This window comes from Eschrichtius robustus, chromosome 11 (assembly GCF_028021215.1).
Source record: "Eschrichtius robustus isolate mEscRob2 chromosome 11, mEscRob2.pri, whole genome shotgun sequence".
NCBI classification, from domain to species: Eukaryota; Metazoa; Chordata; class Mammalia; order Artiodactyla; family Eschrichtiidae; genus Eschrichtius; species Eschrichtius robustus.
In genome coordinates, this window is record NC_090834.1 from 110,058,468 (window position 1) to 110,065,595 (window position 7,128).

The following is a 7,128-nucleotide window of genomic DNA, read 5'->3' on the forward strand; positions in this document are numbered from 1 at the left end:
CTGGTGATTCAGATGAGGAGTTCAATCAGAATTCGTGATTTTGATGATAGGTTGTCACCTGAATGGATTTATACTCTAAAATCACTCCACCGCTAAGGTGAAAATGCCTCTGTCCAAAGCTGTAGGATGACTTACTAAGGTTAGCGTGGCTGCTACAAAATACACTTATAGATACGGGACATTTAACACTTCCGGGTTGTCCTTCTAAGGGGATGGGAGTGCAGCCTCTTAGGAGCAATGCCTGGCTCAGAGTAGATGATCATAAATGTTTGTTGAATGAATAACAGACACATGACGTGGTGAATTCAACAGAGGTTCTAATTCAGCAAATTACAGAAGCACATTGTGAGTTCGTTTTGTTTGTTTGTTTGTTTGTTTGTTTTCCAAATCAGTCTCAGCCTCCAGACTACTTAAAAAAAAAAAAAAAAGGTGGTTTTTTTCAGCATGGGCATAGAAACTCCCCGAGTTTTAGTCCGGATTTCAAAACAAGAAATTAGGGATTTGAGCGGTCATTCTGTTGACTTAAGGTAACCTGGGCTGTCAGAAGCAGCCCTCCAGCCCCCCAGCTCCCCGAGCCCCAGTAGGAGTCCTGGGGCTCCTCCCACTCTTCATGGGGGCTCCTCCCGCTTTTCACGGGGCTCCATGAAAATAGCTCTGCGGTCACCCCTCAGGCTGTCCTCCACTGACCCAGGGGTTCTGCTAACCATCCCAGAGTCTGAACGGGAATTCCTCTGCCTTCCATCCAGGGAAAAATTCTGTGGGGCCCAAAGCTTATCAACAAGAAGGTGCTGCTCTTGCCAGGTCACGGAAGCAACCTCAGTGCCCATCGACAGACGAATGGATGGAGAAGATGTGGTACATATATACAATGGAATATTACTCAGCCATAAAAAAGGAACGAACTTGGGTCATTTGTAGAGACGTGGATGGATCTAGAGACTGTCATACAGAGTGAAGTAAGTCAGAAAGAGAAAAACAAATATCGTATATTAATGCATGTGTGTGGAATCTAGAAAAATGGTACAGATGAACTGGTTTGCAAGGCAGAAATAGAGACACAGATGTAGAGAACAAACGTATGGACACCAAGGGGGGAAAGTGGTGGGTGTGGTGGTGGTGGGATGAATTGGGAGATTGGGATTGACATGTATACACTAATATGTATAAAATGGATGACTAATAAGAACCTGCTGGGGGGGCGAGGGCGAAGGCGAGGGCGAGGGCGGGGGCAGGGGCGGTGGGCGGCCCGCGGCTGAGGAGGCCGCCGCCTCCCTGGGCCTGCCGGGGCGGCCGCCTCCGCCATGCCGCTGCTCGTGGAGGGGCGGCGAGTGAGGCTGCCGCGGTCCGCTGGGGACCTCGTCCGAGCCCACCCGTTTCTGGAGGTAATGGGGCTACCTGCCTGACACACTGTGACGGAACTGACACCAAAGCTGAGGTCCCCTTGATCATGAACTCCATAAAATCCTTTTCCGACCACACTCAGTGTGGAAGGCTGGAAGTGCACCTCGTGGTGCACTCATCAGCTTCTTAGTGAATTTGACAGCAGGAAGATGACATTCACTTGGTGACATTATGTGTGACAGAATTAAATGACCGGGAAGAAAATGAAAACCACTTTCCAGTAATTTATGGCATTGCTGTCAACATCAAAACCGCGGAGATCTACAGAGCCTCCTTCCAGGACCGAGGTCCGGAGGAGGAGCTACGTGCCGAATGAGCTTTAACGGGAGGACCAATGATTAGTATTTACGATGCAAAGACAGAACAACTTCGTATAGGACCATATTCCTGGATGCCATATCCCCATGTGGATTTCTGGTTGCAGCAAGATGATAAGCAAATACTAGAGAACCTTTCCACGTCACCTCTGGCTGAGCCCCCCCACTTTGTTGAACATATTAGATCTACCTTGATGTTTTTAAAGAAATACCCTTCTCCGGCTAACACGCTGTTTCCTGGAAATAAGGCTCTACTCTACAAAAAAAATGAAGATGGCTTACGGGAAAAGATCTCTTCTCCAGGAAGCTAAAAATAAATAGGAATTACCAAAGAAAGCAACTTTTTGGCATGACAAAAGACCACTGGTGGAGGTAGGAAAGAATATGAATTTGGAATCCACATCCATTCAGTCTTAGGTCTCTTTCCTTGTTCCGTGTTTTTCAAATGACGTTAAAATAAAATCTTATTTTGGCAAAAAAAAAAAAAAAAGAACCTGCTGTATAAAAAAATAAATAAAATAAAATTCAAAATAAATAAATTAATTAATTTTAAAAAAGAAGGGGGTGCTCTTTAAGAAAAAGAATACAAAATTATAACAACAAAGTTACATACAACGAGTATTTGTTTAGAATGGGAAAAGAAATCACAGCAAATCACAGATTTTTAAAAGCTGACAAATACCACAAATAATACAAAATAGAGAAAAATATCTGCAGTGTTTTTTCCTACCTTTTTTGGCTGCACATTCTTTGATAGCCTTTTCATACGTCAATAGTGTTGAATATTTCCCACAGAGAGAGCTGAAAGGTAATTCAATCCTTTTTTTTTTTTAGCATGGCTGATCAACATTTATTTTGTAATATTAATAGTTTAAAAATGTTTCTTAGCTCCACAATTCATTATTGGTAATGTCCTATACATTTTTCAATTTTAATTTAACTAATTAGTTTATTTATTTATTTTTGGCTGCGTCGGGTCTTCGTTGCTGCATGAGGGCTTTCTCTAATTGTGGCGAGCGGGGGCTACTCTTCGTTGTGGTACGTGGGCTTCTCATTGCAGTGGCTTCTCTTGTTGCGGAACACAGGCTCTAGGCGTGCGGGCTTCAGTAGTTGTGACTCGCGGGCTCTAGAGCGCAGGGCTTCAGTAGTTGTGGTGCACGGGCTTAGTTGCTCCACGCCATGTGGGATCTTCCTGGACCAGGACTTGAACCCATGTCCCCTGCATTGGCAGGCAGGTTCTTAACCACTGCGCCACCTGGGAAGCCCCTGAATTTCTTGGCTTGGAGATTTGGTGTAAATTCAGATTCTACACCTGTGAATGGTACAAATTTGGGGCTTTGGTTACTCGAATTGGTGTCCAACTCCACTCACCCTCCCCCTAGCCCCCTTCCCTTCCCCTTCTCCCTAAGGCAGGGAGAAGGTCCTAAAGACATCGGGATGAACATTGCTTTCTTTAAGCAGCAGGGTCCTCCCAGGTTCTGGCCTCATGGAGTTCCCCCTGATCAAGCTCTCTCCTCCTTATTTTGCTCCAAGGCTACCTCTCAGCCCCTCTCCCCTTCCTCGCCCCAGCCCCACCTAGCCCCTGCCCCTTGGAGCCTCTACCTGTCTGACGTAGCTTGGGCCATTGGCACCAGCTCTAGTTGCAAGTTTCCTGGGGCACCTGGAGATTTCCCTTCCCGTCTTTCATCTTTCAGCTCTGTATTCTATTTGGGTGGGTGGGAAGAGATTGTTTCCTCCCACGTTTCTTTGTAGTCACAGTGGGAGTGTGGTACCATGTCACACAGATACCAACTTCCAAAGGTGCCTTGTGGCTACAGTCAGAAGTCTTTCCTTTAGGTTCAACACAAGTGTAAATAACATTTAACAAATTTATACTATGTGCCAGTTACATAGTGCTATAGAGAGAGAACACATATACATACATAATAGCATATATACATATACGTACACACACAACGTATACCTACATATAGCACACACAGCATGTGTCATATATATATCAATATAAACATACTACATATACATATACAATAGCACATATATTTAGGCACATATACATATATACATACATATAGCAAACACATATAATAGCATATATACATACAGACAACATACAGATAACAGAGCAGGAGGAAGGGATAGAGTGGGCAGGGGTGGGAGGGGCTGGTGGTTCCAGAAGACCCCTCCAAGGGGGCGGCAGTCAGCAGCAGAGACCCCCACAAATGCACTGAGGAGCCAGTTGTGGAGTCAGGGAGTGCGGGTGGCTTTTTGAAGGAATTTGTCATAATGGGTAGGTGGGTGGGGAGGGCAGAGAAATGAGATTTGGAGGCAGACGTTTTATTCACTTTGTTTTATTATTATTATTTTGGCTGTGCCGCACAGCATGCGGGATCTCAGTTCCCCGACCAGGGATGGAACCCGTGCCCCCTGCAGTGGAAGCGCAGAGTCTTAACCACTGGACCGCCAGGGGAGTCCCTGGTTTTACTTATTTTAAAAGCAGGATATTATTGCCTGTTTGTATGCAGATGGGTGTGATTCAGCAGAAAGGGGGAAGCTGATGATAGGAAAGCTGCAGGAAGGGGTCCTGGGGGAGGTGAGAGCCCATAGGACCGGGTACGGCCCAGGGGTTGGCCCGGCTAGGAGCTGGGGCGTCAGCCCAGAGGGAAGCGGAGAGTCCAGCCATGGGTGCAGGACACGAGGTGGGAAGATGCGGCTGCTCTTTTCTAGGTATCTTCTCTTTCAGCGAAAATAGAAGGGAGATCAAATATTGGGACTGAGGGAAAAGAAGAGGGCTGAATGGTGTTGCCCCCCAAATTCATCTGTTGAAACCCTAAACCCCAATGTGACTGTATTTGGAGCTGGGCCTTTAGGGAGATAATGAAGGTTAAATGAGGTCATAAGGGTGGGACCCTAATCCAGTAAGAGTGGTGTCCTTTTAAGAAGAGATGCCAGAGCACTCTCTCTCTCTCTCTCTCCCCCACCTCCCTGTCCCCCACCCCTCTGCCACGTGAAGACAGTGAGAAGGCGGCGGTCTGCAAGCCAAGAAGAGAGCCATCACTTGGCACGGAATTGTCTGGCATCTTGATCTCAGGCTTCCAACCTCCAGAACTGTTAGAAAATAAATGTCTGTTTTTTTAATGCCCTCTGTTTGAAGTATTTTGTTATGGCAGCCGAGCAGACTAATGCACCAATGAAAGGAAATAATGAATGGTGAATACTTCCAAATAAAAGTAAACAACATGTACACGGCATGAAAAATGGACCGTCAGAAAGAGAAAAACAAATACCGTATGCTAACACATATATATGGAAACTAAGAAAAAAAAAAAAAAAGGTCATGAAGAACCTAGTGGTAAGACGGGAATAAAGACACAGACCTACTAGAGAATGGACTTGAAGATACAGGGAGGGGGAAGGGTAAGCTGGGATGAAGTGAGAGAGTGGCATGGACATATATACACTACCAAATGTAAAATAGATAGCTAGTGGGAAGCAGCCGCATAGCACAGGGAGATCAGCTCGGTGCTTTGTGACCACCTAGAGGGGTGGGATGGGGGGGTGGGATAGGGAGGGTGCGAGGGAGGGAGTTGCAAGAGGGAAGAGATATGGGGACATATGTATATGTATAACTGATTCACTTTGTTATAAAGCAGAAACTAACACACCATTGTAAAGCAATTATACTCCAATAAAGATGTTAAAAAAAAAAAAAAAAGAAAATGGACCAGGTGGTTGTTAACGCCTGGCTTCACCGCAGTGAGGTCCCCTGTACAGCGGGGGGAGTTTGTGTCTTGGTTACCCCTGAGTCAGGTCCTGGCACACAGTGGGCACTCAATAAATGTGGAGTGGCCCCTAGACTCAGTGCTATGCTGTGTGCTCCCCCGACACCCTCGCCCTCCTTCCCTTACACACTAGTTCAGCTGGCGTGTCTGCTCCCGAGGCCGGCCTGAGTCTGCTTGATCCCTCTCCACGGCCTCCTGGTCCCCAGCACAATGCCTGCAGGAGTAAATGCTCACTCATGGCTTGTTGATGGGTGATGGTTTAAAATATAGAATCTACGAGTTAGCGCTAATCTTCCTGCCCTCGAAAGCCTTGTGTGAATTTTTATCTATTCCACGAAAGACTTACGGAAATGCGTTATTTCCCACCACTATTATGCTGTTGTCCATTTCTTCCTGTACTTTAAGCCTATAAAAAAATTTGCATAGATTAGATACCCAAGCAGTCTTATGTTTAAAGATTCAAATGGTAAAGAAGAAAGAAGGTTTTGCCCTGCCTTCACCCTGGGTATCACCATTTACTGTGTGATTATATCCTTGAAGGTTTTTTTCTGTGCATTTACATATACATTCTTTTACATAAATGAGAATAAATCACCTGGTTGTTTCATAAGCTGATTCTTCAAAAACGAATGGTATGTCTTCTCCTTAAATTGTGTTCCCCATGGTACCTGCCTGTCTCACCTTTGTCCGGGCTCTGCTATCACCATTGCTGGGGGCTCTCCAAGTGGCAGGCACCCCAGAGGGTGATGAGAACTCGTCACCCCTTTAAATACTTTAAAGGTAGTCTTCACTAGTTCGTTTTATTTAGGAGATGAGGGCTTGGAGAAGCTGAAACACTTGCCCACGTCATCCAGCTGCACTTGGCGGGGCTGCACCCTTACCTGGGGCTAGCAGGGGATCACCTGTCACCGGCATGCCCTCCTGCTTCCACCCAGAGAGTAGAAACCAGGGGCTGCTTCCCTGCTCCCCGGCGTGATGCTCAGTCCTTCAGGGAAGGGGGCAGCCCCCTCCTCGCTCTGGTGCTTGGAGTCTCGGCAGCACCCCTTTGCCCCAAGGCCCCAAGTCTCTCCTGCCCCGTCCTGGCTCAGCAGGGATGCTCTGAACTGTCTTCTGCTGCCCCCCACCCTGGCCTCAGAGGCACCCGGTCCCTAGGGCCCTCAGAGAACCTTCCCCCGGCTCCCTCTCAGAAGCGGGAAGGGGAGCTTGAGGTATAAATGCACGAATGGCACCCCCTGGGAGGCCTGCAGGAGAGCCAGCTGGGGGCTAATGGGCCCGGCCAGGCGTGGCCTCCCCGGCTCCCCACCTGGGGGACGGCTGGGTTGCAGGGGAATGGAGCATGAGACTGGGCACCCACGAGGAGCGATGGGAGGGTCACCCCTCTCCTACGCCATCCCGGCAATGCCCCGCCTCCTGAAGGCCGACTGGGATGGCCGGGGCGACCTCAGAGCATCAGCGGGCCCCATCGGTGGGGGGTAGGGTGGGGCTCTGGAGGGAATGGGGGCCCTTGTGGGCCGAGAGAGGCCATTCCATCCACGTGGAGGTGCTCTGGCTGACGTTCTCTCCCAGTGCTCTGCTCGGGGAAGGCTGGGGGGGGGGGGGGGGGAGGGAGCACCGGGCCTGGCCTCCAG

The 7,128-nt window shown here is 48.2% G+C and overlaps 1 pseudogene; it reads left to right on the forward strand.

Moving 5' to 3' along the window:
• Window positions 1-1,301: 1,301 nt before the first annotated feature.
• On the forward strand, window positions 1,302-2,192 carry LOC137772019 (protein N-terminal asparagine amidohydrolase pseudogene; annotated as a pseudogene).
• The last annotated feature ends 4,936 nt before the right edge of the window (window positions 2,193-7,128 follow it).